The 17,133-nt window shown below is 44.5% G+C and overlaps 1 protein-coding gene across 2 annotated transcripts in view; it reads left to right on the plus strand.

The window, feature by feature from the left end:
- The window catches only part of LOC139544883 (AT-rich interactive domain-containing protein 3A-like), a 288,432-nt gene that overhangs the window by 59,466 nt on the left and 211,833 nt on the right, over positions 1-17,133 (plus strand). The window lies entirely within an intron of this gene.

Here is a 17,133-nt window from a genome sequence, read left to right on the forward strand (position 1 = left end):
CACTCTGACCTTAATACAACATCTAATGTAATGCTCACTCTGACCTTAATACAACATCTAATGGAATGCCCACTCTGACCTTAATACAACATCTAATGTAATGCCCACTCTGACCTTAATACAACATCTAATGTCATGCTCACTCTGACCTTAATACAACATCTAATGGAATGCCCACTCTGACCTTAATACAACATCTAATGGAATGCCCACTCTGACCTTAATACAACATCTAATGGAATGCTCACTCTGACCTTAATACAACATCTAATGTAATGCCCACTCTGACCTTAATACAACATCTAATGGAATGCTCACTCTGACCTTAATACAACATCTAATGTAATGCCCACTCTGACCTTAATACAACATCTAATGTAATGCTCACTCTGACCTTAATACAACATCTAATGGAATGCTCACTCTGACCTTAATACAACATCTAATGGAATGCCCACTCTGACCTTAATACAACATCTAATGTAATGCCCACTCTGACCTTAATACAACATCTAATGTAATGCCCACTCTGACCTTAATACAACATCTAATGGAATGCCCACTCTGACCTTAATACAACATCTAATGTAATGCCCACTCTGACCTTAATACAACATCTAATGGAATGCCCACTCTGACCTTAATACAACATCTAATGTAATGCCCACTCTGACCTTAATACAACATCTAATGTAATGCCCACTCTGACCTTAATACAACATCTAATGGAATGCCCACTCTGACCTTAATACAACACCTAATGTAATGCCCACTCTGACCTTAATACAACATCTAATGTAATGCTCACTCTGACCTTAATACAACATCTAATGTAATGCCCACTCTGACCTTAATACAACATCTAATGTAATGCCCACTCTGACCTTAATACAACATCTAATGTAATGCCCACTCTGACCTTAATACAACATCTAATGGAATGCCCACTCTGACCTTAATACAACATCTAATGGAATGCCCACTCTGACCTTAATACAACATCTAATGTAATGCCCACTCTGACCTTAATACAACATCTAATGTAATGCCCACTCTGACCTTAATACAACATCTAATGGAATGCCCACTCTGACCTTAATACAACATCTAATGGAATGCCCACTCTGACCTTAATACAACATCTAATGTAATGCCCACTCTGACCTTAATACAACATCTAATGGAATGCCCACTCTGACCTTAATACAACATCTAATGTAATGCCCACTCTGACCTTAATACAACATCTAATGTAATGCCCACTCTGACCTTCTTACAACAATGGCATGAAAAGCTATCGCCCTTTTTATTCGCTTAGAATGCCGTGGTCGGGAAAAAAATGGTCCTTTGATTATTGTGTGAAGAAAGTAGGATTGTATTTATTGAATCCTGAAACCCGATCTTTTTTCCCAGGCAGTGACAGACCCTTTTCTTTTCCCACTGCATTCCACTCTCGAGGTCATTGGCCATTGCCATGTCCTTGAAACAACAGAATTTAAAAGAGAGGAAAACAACATCTTTTTTTTTCTCCATAAATGTCTTTGATGGTTTCTTGTCCTTTCCTCAGACATTCTTCATGGGCCAGGGGTCTTTTGTTTCCCCCCCCACCCCCCACCGAAGTGGTACTGGCGCTCGCTGCCTTCATCCGAAGCCCGAGTTATTTCCTGTGTCATTTGGTTTGATTCCGTTGGATAGCAGACAGTCCATCCTTGTGTCCACCTTTAACCCGTCTGTAGAAGAAGACGAATAGAATAAGAGATTATGCATCATTGTGTCTTTTTGTTAATGAAAATGTCCTAATGGAAATTCTGTGATAATTGGCAGAGGGAAATAGATTGTCTTCAGCAGGCGATTGGGGTTTCCCAGGCTTGCTGCCGAACACCTCAGCGAGAGAGAGGACACACTAGTTGATTAACGCCATTAAAGCCATATGCGTCGTCATTTTACCTGTAATAAAGAGGAATCCTCCCCCAAGCCTGGGCCTCAGCTGCTCTACCGTCAGCATCGGGAAAGAAATCAGTAAATTCAGATTGAAAGTGTAGTCAGAATACAATACAAACTAGATATAGTTCCTAACACGCTTTATAGATCCTCTGGTATTTAGAAGGAAACAGTTGGACTTCCTGTCTTTGTTATCCCTGCTCAGATAGCACAGAGGAATAACATTGCACAGACAAAGGAAGGTTATAACTTCTTCTAGGGCGTAATTTATCGAGGGGGGGGGGGGGGCTTAGTCCCCCTCCATTTTTATTTGGCCTCAATGGTATGAGAGCGAAGAATGAAGATGAAACCTCTTATTATAAATGATAATACATTCTGATCAATTTGCTCCAGATACAACACAAACACATTTGACCCTTGACCCCGATCCCCCCCGACCCCACCCCCACCCTCTTACATCAGTTGGAAATTCTGGTGGCTCTTCATAAAATAATGATATGACTGAGTAAGACCTAGTGGCTAGGACTCCTCTATAGCCAATCATTATTTACTGCCCCACTAAAAGGCGGTAGGCATCTCCATCAGCCCGTGGACATAATCCCATTCTCCCCGAATAAGGCCTAATGACGTAAAAATAGAATTCTGACAAGGTAATGGATTTTTTTTTTTTTTTTTTTGGACCAATTTCATTCACAGCCCATCAACGCTCCTTCCTGACAAATGTCCGGTCGGCCGTGTAGTAAGAGCCGCGCTCGCTGTGGAGGAGAGGATGGAGGATTATTGAAGCGGCTTCACATAGAGAATGATAAATCAATATTAACCCCTTTGGAAGAAAAAAATAAAAAAACAGAGAGGCCAATGGAGGCTATATAATTCAGGAGGGAAGGAGGGAGTCAGCACTTAAAAGAATGGTCAACAGTGGACTTGTTTTTGGCGTCAAGCAGACCCATGTGGCCCAGGCAGGGGGTTAGACTCGGCCCAAGGGTTGGCTGGAGCAAGGTCTCTACAGGGGGTGATCTCTCTCTCTCTCTCTCTCTCTCTCTCTCTCTCTCTCTCTCTCTCTCTCTCTCTCTCTCTCTGTCTCTGTCTCTGTCTCTGTCTCTCTCTCTCTCTCTCTCTGTGTCTCTCTCTCTCTCTCTCTCTCTCTCTCTCTCTCTCAATTCAATTCAATTGACTTTATTGACATGGCAAGTTATTATTACTTACATTGTCAAAGTATACATATCGAAAAATTTAAATAAAATATATATGTATATATATACACAAAATATATAAATATTTATATATAAATAAATGGTGGGACTAACAGTAATAATAATAGTAGTAGTGGACATGGGATTACCATTAATAACAGCTACAACAACAATATTAATCAGAACAACAATACATTAAAGCAACAGTAGTAGACCAGTGTCAACATGACTGAGAAGACACATGACCTGGTACGAAAGACAAAACAAAACTAAGCTAAATGGGAAATATTATCAACATTACTTTGCATTTTTCACTGGCTGTCCCTCAGGCTGTGGCAGGAGGACACATATTTGGCTGCCAAAACTGCACATTTTGGCTTTTCACCCAACAAATATTTGAATTTTTCTTCATCTTTTATAGTTTCAAATTCTTTGTATTGAATTATAATTTTGGGAAAGAAATATGCTCTTAGGTCTGAGTATTTGTCACAGTGTAGTAGGAAATGCACTTCTGTCTCTACCTCTCCCCTGGAGCAGAGTGAGCACAGCCTGTCCTCCCTGGGCAGCCAGGTTTGTCTGTGACGACCGGTCTCTATAGCCAGACTGTGCTCACTGAGTCTGTACCTAGTCAATGTTTTCCTCAGTTTTCTATCAGTCACAGTGGTCAGATAGTCTGCCACCATGTACTGTCTGTTTAGAGCCAAATAGCATTGAAGTTTACTTTGATTTTTTGTGGTGTCTTTCCAATAGGTTATATATTTTTCTTTTTGTTTTGTGATGATTTGGTTGGGCCAGATTTTCTGAGGGCTGTCCCGAGGCTCTATGGGGTTGGTTTGGGTTGGTGAACTGAGCCTCAGAACCAGCTGGCTGAGGGGACTCTTCTCTGGTTTCATCTCTTGACATTGTAGAGCTGTGTGATGGAATGTTTTAGGGTCACTTGTTTTTAGATGGTTGTAAAATTTGATGGCTCTTTTTTCTATTCGAATGAGGAGGGGATATTGGCCCAATTCTGCCCTACATGCGTTATTTGGAGTTTTTCTTTGTACTTGCAATACAGTCTTGCAAAACTCTGCATGCAATACTTCAATTGGATGTTTGTCCCATTTAGTAAATTCATTATTAGAGAGTGGACCCCATACTTCACTGCCATATAGAGCAATTGGTTCTATAACTGATTGGAAAATTTTGAGCCAGATTCTAATTGGAATTTCAATTTTGATGTTCCTTTTAATGGCATAGAATGCTCTTCTTGCTTTGTCTCTCAGCTCATTCACAGCCATGTGAAAGCTACCTGTGTTGCTGATATTTAGTCCTAGATATGTGTAGTTTTTGGTGTGTTCTAATAGAACTGTGTCCAAATAGAATTTATATTTGTCATCCTTATTTCCGGACCTTTTTTGGAATATCATTATATTTGTTTTTTTTAGATTAACGGTCAGAGCCCAAGTCTGACAGAACCTGTGAAGATGATCTAGGTGTTGCTGTAACCCCTCTTTAGTGGGAGACAGCAGCACCAGGTCATCTGCGTACAGCAGACACTTGATTTCAGTGTTGTGTAGGGTGATACCAGGTGCTGTCGATTCTTCTAATGTTTTTGCCAATTCATTCATGTAGATGTTAAATAATGTTGGACTTATTGGGCAGCCCTGTTTCACTCCCCGCCCCTGAGAGAAGAAGTCTGTTTGCTTGTTGCCAATTTTAACCGCACATTTGTTTTTAGTGTACATTGATTTAATAAAATCATATGTTTTCCCTCCAATACCACTTTCTATTAGTTTATAAAAAAGACCTTCGTGCCAAATTGAATCAAATGCTTTCTTGAAATCTACAAAACACGAGTAGATTTTGCCTTTGTTTTGGTTAACTTGTTTATCAATTAGAGTGTGGAGGGTGTAAATGTGGTCTGTTGTACGATAATTTTTTAGAAATCCAATCTGGCTTCTGCTCAGGACGTTGTGTTCGTCAAGGAAATGATGTAGTCTGCTATTTATAATACTGCAGAGAATTTTCCCCAAGTTGCTGTTAACGCATATTCCTCTGTAATTATTTGGGTCAAATTTGTCTCCATTTTTATAGATTGGTGTGATCAGTCCCTGGTTCCAAATATCGGGGAAAATACCTGCAGTGAGGATAATGTTGAAGAGTTTGAGTATAGCCAATTTGAATTTGTGGTCTGTATATTTGATCATTTCATTTAAAATCCCATCAGCACCACAGGCCTTTTTGGGTTGGAGATTGCATATTTTTTCCAATAATTCTTCTTCTGTAATTGGGGTATCCACAGGATTCTGATAGTCTTTGACTGCTAATTCAAGGATTTGTAATTTTTCTTGTATATCTTTTTGTTCTGGGCTCTTTGTTATATTGCTGTAGAGGTTTGCAAAGTGATTTCTCCACATATCCCCATTTTGGATAGCCAACTCCTCATGATGAGGTTTGTTTAATTTATTCCAATTCTCCCAGAAGTGGTTTGATTCTATGGATTCCTCAATTCCATCCAGCTGATTTCTAATGTGCTGTTCCTTTTTTGTTCTTAGGGTGCGTTTGTATTGCTTCAGTGTTTCCCCATATTGAAGGCGTATATTTTTGTTGTCTGGTTCTCTGTGTTTTTGATTAGATATATTTCTCAATGACTTTCTTAGATTTTTGCAATCATTATCAAACCATTTTTCATTATCTGTTATTTTTGGTTTGCTCTTATGCTTCTTTAGATTAGCCAAGGAGGCTAATTTGTCAAATATAAAGTTTATGTTCCTAACGGCCAAATTTACACCTTCATTGCTGAAGGAGAATGTTAAGGCTAAAAAGTTGTCCAGGAGAGATTGTATTTTTTGGCTACTAATTGCTTTTTGGTAGATGTCTGTACTGTTTGCACTCCATCTATAGGCTTGTTTAGTACCATGTAATTTATTGGGCCATGATGCTTCATGGTTGGGTTCTGCTCTTCTCAGATACACTGTGATTTTACTGTGGTCTGAGAGAGGTGTTAGTGGGCTGACTGTGAAGGCTCTGAGAGACTCTGGGTTTAGGTCGGTGAGGAAGTAGTCTACAGTGCTGCTGCCAAGGGATGAGCTGTAGGTGTACCTACCAAAAGAGTCTCCTCTCAGCCTGCCATTGACTATGTACAGACCCAGTGTTCGACAGAGCCTCAGGAGCTGTAATCCATTTTTGTTTTTCACTTTGTCATAGTTGTTTCTGTGGGGGTATGTGGGGAGGGAAAGGTTATTGCTTCCTGGTAGGTGTTTATCCCCATGACTGTTAATAGTGTCTTGTTCTTCTGCTACTCTAGCATTCAGGTCTCCACAGACCAGTACGTTGCCTTGGGCCTGAAAGTGACTAATCTCTCCCTCTAGAATGGAGAAGCTCTCTTCGTTGAAGTAGGGTGACTCTGAGGGGGGAATGTATGTGGCACAGAGGAAGACGTTTTTATCTGTCAAGATAGCCTCCTTGTTGATTTTTAACCAGATAAAGAATTCTCCTGTTTTGATCAATTCGATTGAATTAATTAGTTCAGATTTATACCATATTAGCATTCCCCCTGAGTCTCTGCCCTGTTTGATTCCTTTTAATTTAGTGGATGGTATGATTATCTCCCTATAACCTAGTGGACAGCCAGTGGAAACATCACCTCTGCACCATGTTTCCTGTAGTACTAAAATATCAACATCATCAATTTCTTTCAGGAAGTCTGGGTTTCTGCTCTTTAGCCCAAAAGCAGAGGACTTCAATCCTTGTATATTCCAACATGCAACGTAAAAAGACTTCATAACTTTTTTTCTTTCTCTTTTCTTTACCTTTCAAAATGAGACAAACACTCACAATCCAAGAAGAACCATTAAAATAGGATTTTTCAATTAAAGTAAACTCTTATTTTGCAAATGTGATTTGTTTATCATTTAAGATAGAATTTGTGTCATGCCACTTGGGTGGATGTAGTGTGAGAATGGTGGAGTTCTTGTGCTCATCTTACCATGACCCTCGGCCCATCACATGTGAGCATAGTAGACTCAGCATTTGTTTAATGTCACTCATTTGGTTGGTGGGGGCTGGGCCAGTTGCTCCTCTCACAGCCTGTGCGTAGCTCTGCCTGCTGGGCTGTGGCTCCTCCAGGTGTGGGTCTGCGGTGGGGAGGAGGGGGGTGGTAGGCCTCATCTGGGTGGCTCTGAAGCTGGGCTGGGGTGGTCTGTGCTGCGCTGGCTGTGGTGGGCATTGAGGTTGGTGGTGCTGTGGTCGTGGCTGGGGGGTCCAGGGTGCTGGTCCGGGATGTTGTCTTGGTGATCTCGGCGGGGTGGAGATTGCTCCGCTGTTCCTGGGTGGAGAGGTCGGGCTGCGGTTTAGAGCGACGTCCTTGAGAGTCTTGGCAAGGATGGGGACTGTCTCCCTGTACAGGTGAACATGGTCATAGAGACAGTCCAGATCGAGGGTGGGATGGTGGGCCAGGTGTACATTGGGTCGCAGGGCACAGTCCCGGGATAGGCTGGCATTTATTCTTTGGATTGTGGCAGGGTGGAAGTCCCTCCTCTGTAGAAGGGTTGACACTATGATTCTTGAGTTGGGGAAGATTGCGGAGGCCTTCTCAATCACTCCCCGTAGTGAAGTCGCCACCCTCTCCTGCTGAGCACGCAGGTCGTTGCTTCCGGTATGTATGATTATGTGGCTTGGCGACCCGAGATGGTTCTTATCAAGCAGCTCCATGGCACTTTGCGTTGTTGGGCACCACACCTTTCTCGTTTTGTGTCTAGGGAAAAGTTTCTTCTCCTGAACATACTTCCCATTTGAGTCCATTAACAGGACGATGTCAGCCAGTGTTTCTTCTGGACTGGGGGGGGCAGAGGGGGGGCTGGTGGGTGTTGGAGCTGGGGTGTGGCTGGTCTGTGTGGGTGCCACTGTCAGTGGGAGGCTGTTCTGTGGGTTGGGGAGGAGGGGTGCAGCAGCCAGGGCTGGGGAAGTCTGGCTGGTTGAGCTGGGCTCCTCTGCTGTGTGAGGGCAGGTCATAGGGTGGTGATCTATCTGCTCCTGCAGCCTGTCCTCTGCTCTCTTTCTCTCCTGCAGCTCCTCTCTTAGTGCGGTCAGCTCCTTATTGCTGCTCTGCCTGTCTTTTTGGAGCTCTCTCACCTCCTTTGTTAGATCAGCCAGCTCTCTCTTGAGTCCGTCTCTCTCTTGCTGAACCTCTTTCAGCTGTGTTGCAAGGCTGCTGTCCTGCTCTGTCCTCACCTTGGTTAGGAGCTCCTCTAAGGTGTGGTTGTCTGGTTGCTGTTTGCTCACGCTCTCCCTGAGCAGGACCACCTCCCCCTCCAGTTTGGTGAACTCATCCCTCATGGCAGCCATGGTGGTGAGGAGGGCCTGAGCCTGCTCTGCACTGAGGGGGTCGCTCTCCTCAGCTACTGCTGCGCTGTTCTGCTGCCCCGTTGCCATGGCAACCGATTTGTTCGTCTGCTGTTCGCGCTACTTTCAAAAAACAGCAAAAATAGTGAAAAATCCTCACACAAAAGACTGAAGATATGTTTACAGTTAGTCCGTGCTCCTTTTTGTTTTACTCACTCAGTTTGGTCGTTTGATGTAGTTGTATTAACTGACCTTGCTAGTTTTGTTCTAGCTCGTTTCTTATGGCTAGCTTGTTAGTCTGCTGGCTGGGTCTTTGTTGTGTAGCTAGCTAGCTAGACTCAAAACTTCTTAACTTGAGGCGCCAAGTTACTTTTTTTTCTATTCTGAATGTATAGAGTTGTTGTTCATCACTTCTTGTCTGGAATTCTTCTTCGATTAGAGTGTTTATCTCATTCTAAAAACCAAAAAAATCAAATATATCAGGAGCTCATGTTGAGCATGACTCTCTCTCTCTCTCTCTCTCTCTCTCTAACTAATAAACATTTATAAAAGATAACTAAGAGGAAATGAGGCTCCACACGGCCCTCCGGCCGACTGAACTATGACAAACTATTCTCACTGCTGTGGTGTTTGAGTAAAAACATTAATTAATACATCACTCAAATTCCTGGAGTAAATTAATAAAGATTGACAATCTTTCTTAAAATCTAGAATCCTAAATTGCCCACATCCATTTAATGATATCTATAGTAACCATTGATTTTTTGTTGTTGAAGAATATCATTTATAAATGCCTCGTGAGCTTAGTTCAAATGGCACACTGCACGAGAAACCAAAATATAAGCTTGTTTTACTAAACAAAGTAATTGTAAACACATACGGTATAGCCTCAAAACATGGTTAAAATGGGTCAGTCCTTGCATCAAAATGACCTGTATTTGGATTTGAGATTCGTAAAAAATGTCCAGCTCAGCTTTTTACCAAAAACCAAGGCAGGGTGTCCACTTTGTTATTGTTAAAATGAAGAGTTATAGCTTTAAATGCCAAACCTATATAATCACTACAAAACCATGTCTGTGTCTTAAAGAATGTGGCCTTGGCCTGGTCTGTAAGGGGATCCTCTTTTATCAGCTGAGGAATCAGTGCTGTGAAATCTAACAGGAGCTTGCTGACACTCTGTTACTATTTGGGACTGACCCACATCCAGCAACACTATGGCTCTGTGGTAGAGCTCTGCTAACTGTTCCTGGGGGCTGCGTCCCAAACTGCACCCTGCTCCCCTAACTGCACCCTATTCCCTATATAGATGCTTTACTTTTGAACAGAGCCTTATGTGCCATTTGGAATGCACCTCCTGGATTCCTTAGTTGGTCAGAGATCACTAAGGGGATCACAGAGTTAAAACAACAGATTAGTGAGGGAGCGCATGAGGCAGGGAAGCTAACACTCCAATACATGTAGGCTACACTACAATACATGTAGGATAACACTCTAATACATGTAGAATAACACTCTAATACATGTAGGATAACACTCTAATACATGTAGGCTACACTCTAATACATGTAGAATAACACTCTAATACATGTAGAATAACACTCTAATACATGTAGAATAACACTCTAATACATGTAGAATAACACTCCAATACATGTAGGCTCTACTCCAATACATGTAGAATAACACTCCAATACATGTAGAATAACACTCTAATACATGTAGGCTCTACTCCAATACATGTAGAATAACACTCCAATACATGTAGAATAACACTCCAATACATGTAGAATAACACTCCAATACATGTAGAATAACACTCTAATACATGTAGGCTCCACTCTAATACATGTAGAATAACACTCTAATACATGTAGAATAACACTCTAATACATGTAGAATAACACTCTAATACATGTAGAATAACACTCCAATACATGTAGAATAACACTCTAATACATGTAGAATAACACTCCAATACATGTAGAATAACACTCCAATACATGTAGAATAACACTCTAATACATGTAGGCTCTACTCCAATACATGTAGGCTCTACTCCACTCCCCTTCGGTATAGATCTAGAACATTCCTCCTGACACTCATTGACAAACTGTTCTACATGGACTACAGATGAATTAGCTTAGCTAGAATCTGGTGCAATGTCTGTTGTATATTGTCCCTGTCAAATAAACAAATATTTGCTACTAAGCTAAGATGAGCTTCAGGTGACACTGCTAGCCACGTTGCTACTAAGCTAAGGTTAGCTTTAGGTGACACTGCTAGCCACATCGCTACTAAGCTAAGATGAGCTTCAGGTGACACTGTTGGCCACATCGCTACTAAGCTAAGGTTAGCTTCAGATGACACTGCTAGCCACATCGCTACTAAGCTAAGGTGAGCTTCAGGTGACACTGCTAGCCACATCACTACTAACCTAAGGTTAGCTTCAGGTGGCACTGCTAGCCACATCGCTACTAAGCTAAGTTGAGCTTTATGTGACTCTGCTAGCTACATCGCTACTAAGCTAAGGTGAGCTTTAGGTGACACTGCTAGCCACATCGCTACTAACCTAAGGTTAGCTTCAGGTGGCACTGCTAGCCACATCGCTACTAAGCTAAGGTTAGCTTCAGGTGGCACTGCTAGCCACATCGCTACTAAGCTAAGGTTAGCTTCAGGTGACACTGTTAGCCACATCGCTTCTAAGCTAAGGTGAGCTTCAGATGACACTGCTAGCCATATCGCTACTACGCTAAGGTGAGCTTCAGGTGACACTGCTAGCCACATCGCTACTAACCTAAGGTTAGCTTCAGGTGACACTGCTAGTGTAACGGATGTGAAATGGCTAGCTAGTTAGCGGGTACGCGCTACTAGCATTTCAATCAGTTACGTCACTTGCTCTGAAACCTAGAAGTAGTGTTGCCCCTTGCTCTGCAAGGGCCGCGGCCTTTGTGGAGCGATGGGTAACGATGCTTCGTGGGCGACCGTTGTTGATGTGTGCAGAGGGTCCCTGGTTCGCGCCCGGGTCGGGGCGAGGGGACGTACTAAAGTTATACTGTTACACTAGCCACATCGCTACTAAGCTAAGGTGAGCTTCAGGTGACACTGCTAGCCACGTCGCTACTAAGCTAAGGTTAGCTTCAGGTGGCACTGCTAGCCACATCGCTACTAAACTAAGGTTAGCTTAAGGTGTCACTGCCAGCCACATCGCTACTAAACTAAGGTTAGCTTAAGGTGTCACTGCTAGCCACATCGCTACATAATCTAAGGTTAGCTTAAGGTGTCACTGCTAGCCACATCGCTACTAAACTAAGGTTAGCTTAAGGTGTCACTGCTAGCTACATCACTACTAGGCTAAGGCTAGCTTAAGGTGTCACTGCTAGCTACATCACTACTAGGCTAAGGCTAGCTTAAGGTGTCACTGCTAGCCACATCACTACTAGGCTAAGGTTAGCTTAAGGTGTCACTGCTAGCTACATCACTACTAGGCTAAGGCTAGCTTAAGGTGTCACTGCTAGCTACATCACTACTAGGCTAAGGTTAGCTTAAGGTGTCACTGCTAGCTACATCACTACTAGGCTAAGGCTAGCTTAAGGTGTCACTGCTAGCTACATCACTACTAGGCTAAGGCTAGCTTAAGGTGTCACTGCTAGCCACATCGCTACTAAACTAAGGTTAGCTTAAGGTGTCACTGCTAGCTACATCACTACTAGGCTAAGGCTAGCTTCAGCTTCAGCTTACAACCAATCATCCCAATCATCCCAATCTAAGGCTAACCCTCAGATGTCCACAGAAACATTTTTAGTAGGTCGATATTTGTAGCAGTTACAGCAATCATATGTTCTTGGAAAGTCTATTCTAGGAAGTGCTCAAGTAAACCTTTTTTTTTTTATCAACCCTTGTTGGATAATGAGTTACTTGTTTGAGCCATTAGGTTTTTGGTCCAATCACTCAATCTTGACTCTGGGGGGGGAAAAAGATTTTCTACAACCAGAGACAAACAAACGAGATGTAGAACAGGTTTGAACAAGCACAAAGCTTGTCCGTCCGTGTTGGGTCTGAAAAAAACCCTATCTACGCTGCCAGATGGTTTGAGTTGTACACAGCTGATGTATGACTTAATACAGGGAGGTTGAACCATAAATACTTGCACAGCTATGTGTAGTCATGTGTATATTTAGTGATGTGATGTTGTTGTTGGCCTTGGCAAGTCTCTGTGACATGTTTACAGAAGGAGGGAATGTGAAACCAGCGGCATTAGAAAGGCAATAAACAGTTAGTCTACAGGCTGATTGAAAGCTGCATGTCGTTTCTCCAAGACGAATCCTTGACAAGAGACATGGTTTCCCCTCTCACATCTATACTGGTACTGCTGCCCCTCTCACATCTATACTGGTACTGCTGCCCCTCTCACATCTATACTGGTACTGCTGCCCCTCTCACATCTATACTGGTACTGCTGCCCCTCTCACATCTATACTGGTACTGCTGCCCCTCTAACATCTATACTGGTACTGCTGCCCCTCTCACATCTATACTGGTACTGCTGCCCCTCTCACATCTATACAGGTACTGCTGCCCCTCTCACATCTATACTGGTACTGCTGCCCCTCTCACATCTATACTGGTACTGCTGCCCCTCTCACATCTATACTGGTACTGCTGCCCCTCTCACATCTATACTGGTACTGCTGCCCCTCTCACATCTATACTGGTACTGCTGCCCCTCTCACATCTATACTGGTACTGCTGCCCCTCTCACATCTATACTGGTACTGCTGCCCCTCTCACATCTATACTGGTACTGCTGCCCCTTTCACATCTATACTGGTACTGCTGCCCCTCTCACATCTATACTGGTACTGCTGCCCCTCTCACATCTATACTGGTACTGCTGCCCCTCTCACATCTATACAGGTACTGCTGCCCCTCTCACATCTATACTGGTACTGCTGCCCCTCTCACATCTATACTGGTACTGCTGCCCTCTCACATCTATACTGGTACTGCTGCCCCTCTCACATCTATACAGGTACTGCTGCCCCTCTCACATCTATACTGGTACTGCTGCCCCTCTCACATCTATACTGGTACTGCTGCCCTCTCACATCTATACTGGTACTGCTGCCCCTCTCACATCTATACAACTACTGCTGCCCCTCACATCTATACTGGTACTGCTGCCCCTCTCACATCTATACTGGTACTGCTGCCCCTCTCACATCTATACTGATACTGCTGCCCCTCTCACATCTATACAACTACTACTGCCCCTCACATCTATACTGGTACTGCTGCCCCTCTCACATCTATACTGGTACTGCTGCCCCTCTCAAATCTATACAGGTACTGCTGCCCCTCTCACATCTATACGGGTACTGCTGCCCCTCTCACATCTATACTGGTACTGCTGCCCCTCTCACATCTATACTGGTACTGCTGCCCCTCTCACATCTATACTGGTACTGCTGCCCCTCTCACATCTATACTGGTACTGCTGCCCCTCTCACATCTATACTGGTACTGCTGCCCCTCTCACATCTATACTGGTACTGCTGCCCCTCTCACATCTATACTGGTACTGCTGCCCCTCTCACATCTATACTGGTACTGCTGCCCCTCTCACATCTATACTGGTACTGCTGCCCCTCTCACATCTATACTGGTACTGCTGCCCCTCTAACATCTATACTGGTACTGCTGCCCCTCTAACATCTATACTGGTACTGCTGCCCCTCTCACATCTATACTGGTACTGCTGCCCCCCTCACATCTATACTGATACTGCTGCCCCTCTCACATCTATACTGGTACTGCTGCCTCTCTCACATCTATACAGGTACTGCTGCCCCTCTCACATCTATACAGGTACTGCTGCCCCTCTCACATCTATACTGGTACTGCTGCCCCTCTAACATCTATACAGGTACTGCTGCCCCTCTCACATCTATACAGGTACTGCTGCCCCTCACATCTATACTGGTACTGCTGCCCCTCTCACATCTATACAGGTACTGCTGCCCCTCTCACATCTATACAGGTACTGCTGCCCCTCTCACATCTATACGGGTACTGCTGCCACTCTCACATCTATACTGGTACTGCTGCCCCTCTCACATCTATACTGGTACTGCTGCCCCTCTCACATCTATACTGGTACTGCTGCCCCTCTCACATCTATACTGGTACTGCTGCCCCTCACATCTATACTGGTACTGCTGCCCCTCTCACATCTATACAGGTACTGCTGCCCCTCTCACATCTATACAGGTACTGCTGCCCCTCTCACATCTATACGGGTACTGCTGCCCCTCTCACATCTATACTGGTACTGCTGCCCCTCTCACATCTATACTGGTACTGCTGCCCCTCTCACATCTATACTGGTACTGCTGCCCCTCTCACATCTATACTGGTACTGCTGCCCCTCTCACATCTATACTGGTACTGCTGCCCCTCTCACATCTATACTGGTACTGCTGCCCCTCTCACATCTATACTGGTACTGCTGCCCCTCTCACATCTATACTGGTACTGCTGCCCCTCTCACATCTATACTGGTACTGCTGCCCCTCTCACATCTATACTGGTACTGCTGCCCCTCTAACATCTATACTGGTACTGCTGCCCCTCTAACATCTATACTGGTACTGCTGCCCCTCTCACATCTATACTGGTACTGCTGCCCCCCTCACATCTATACTGATACTGCTGCCCCTCTCACATCTATACTGGTACTGCTGCCTCTCTCACATCTATACAGGTACTGCTGCCCGTCTCACATCTATACAGGTACTGCTGCCCCTCTCACATCTATACTGGTACTGCTGCCCCTCTAACATCTATACAGGTACTGCTGCCCCTCTCACATCTATACAGGTACTGCTGCCCCTCACATCTATACTGGTACTGCTGCCCCTCTCACATCTATACTGGTACTGCTGCCCCTCTCACATCTATACTGGTACTGCTGCCCCTCTCACATCTATACAGGTACTGCTGCCCATCTCACATCTACACTGGTACTGCTGCCCCTCTAACATCTATACTGGTACTGCTGCCCCTCTCACATCTATACTGGTACTGCTGCCCCTCTCACATCTATACTGGTACTGCTGCCCCTCTCACATCTATACTGGTACTGCTGCCCCTCTAACATCTATACTGGTACTGCTGCCCCTCTAACATCTATACTGGTACTGCTGCCCCTCTCACATCTATACTGGTACTGCTGCCCCCCTCACATCTATACTGATACTGCTGCCAATCTCACATCTATACTGGTACTGCTGCCTCTCTCACATCTATACAGGTACTGCTGCCCCTCTCACATCTATACAGGTACTGCTGCCCCTCTCACATCTATACTGGTACTGCTGCCCCTCTAACATCTATACAGATACTGCTGCCCCTCTCACATCTATACAGGTACTGCTGCCCCTCACATCTATACTGGTACTGCTGCCCCTCTCACATCTATACTGGTACTGCTGCCCCTCTCACATCTATACTGGTACTGCTGCCCTTCTCACATCTATACAGGTACTGCTGCCCATCTCACATCTACACTGGTACTGCTGCCCCTCTAACATCTATACTGGTACTGCTGCCCCTCTCACATCTATACTGGTACTGCTGCCCCTCTCAAATCTATACTGGTACTGCTGCCCCTCTCACATCTATACTGGTACTGCTGCCCCTCTCACATCTATACTGGTACTGCTGCCCCTCTCACATCTACACTGGTACTGCTGCCCCTCTCACATCTATACAGGTACTGCTGCCCCTCTCACATCTATACGGGTACTGCTGCCCCTCTCACATCTACACTGGTACTGCTGCCCCTCTCACATCTATACTGGTACTGCTGCCCCTCTCACATCTATACTGGTACTGCTGCCCCTCTCACATCTATACTGGTACTGCTGCCCCTCTAACATCTATACTGGTACTGCTGCCCCTCTAACATCTATACTGGTACTGCTGCCCCTTTCACATCTATACTGGTACTGCTGCCCCTCTCACATCTATACTGGTACTGCTGCCCCTCTAACATCTATACTGGTACTGCTGCCCCTCTCACATCTATACAGGTACTGCTGCCCCTCTCACATCTATACTGGTACTGCTGCCCCTCTCACATCTATACAGGTACTGCTGCCCCTCTAACATCTATACTGGTACTGATGCCCCTCTCACATCTATACTGGTACTGATGCCCCTCTAACATCTATACTGGTACTGATGCCCCTCTCACATCTATACTGGTACTGATGCCCCTCTCACATCTATACAGGTACTGCTGCCCCTCTCACATCTATACTGGTACTGCTGCCCCTCTCACATCTATACTGGTACTGCTGCCCCTCTCACATCTATACAGGTACTGCTGCCCCTCTAACATCTATACTGGTACTGCTGCCCCTCTCACATCTATACTGGTACTGCTGCCCCTCTCACATCTATACTGGTACTGCTGCCCCTCTCACATCTGTACTGGTACTGCTGCTCCTCTCGTATCTATACTGGTACTGCTGCCCCTCTAACATCTATACTGGTACTGCTGCCCCTCTAACATCTATACTGGTACTGCTGCCCCTCTCACATCTATACTGGTACTGCTGCCCCTCTAACATCTATACTGGTACTGCTGCCCCTCTCACATCTATACTGGTAC

Source organism: Salvelinus alpinus, chromosome 19 (genome assembly GCF_045679555.1).
Source record: "Salvelinus alpinus chromosome 19, SLU_Salpinus.1, whole genome shotgun sequence".
Taxonomy (NCBI): domain Eukaryota; kingdom Metazoa; phylum Chordata; class Actinopteri; order Salmoniformes; family Salmonidae; genus Salvelinus; species Salvelinus alpinus.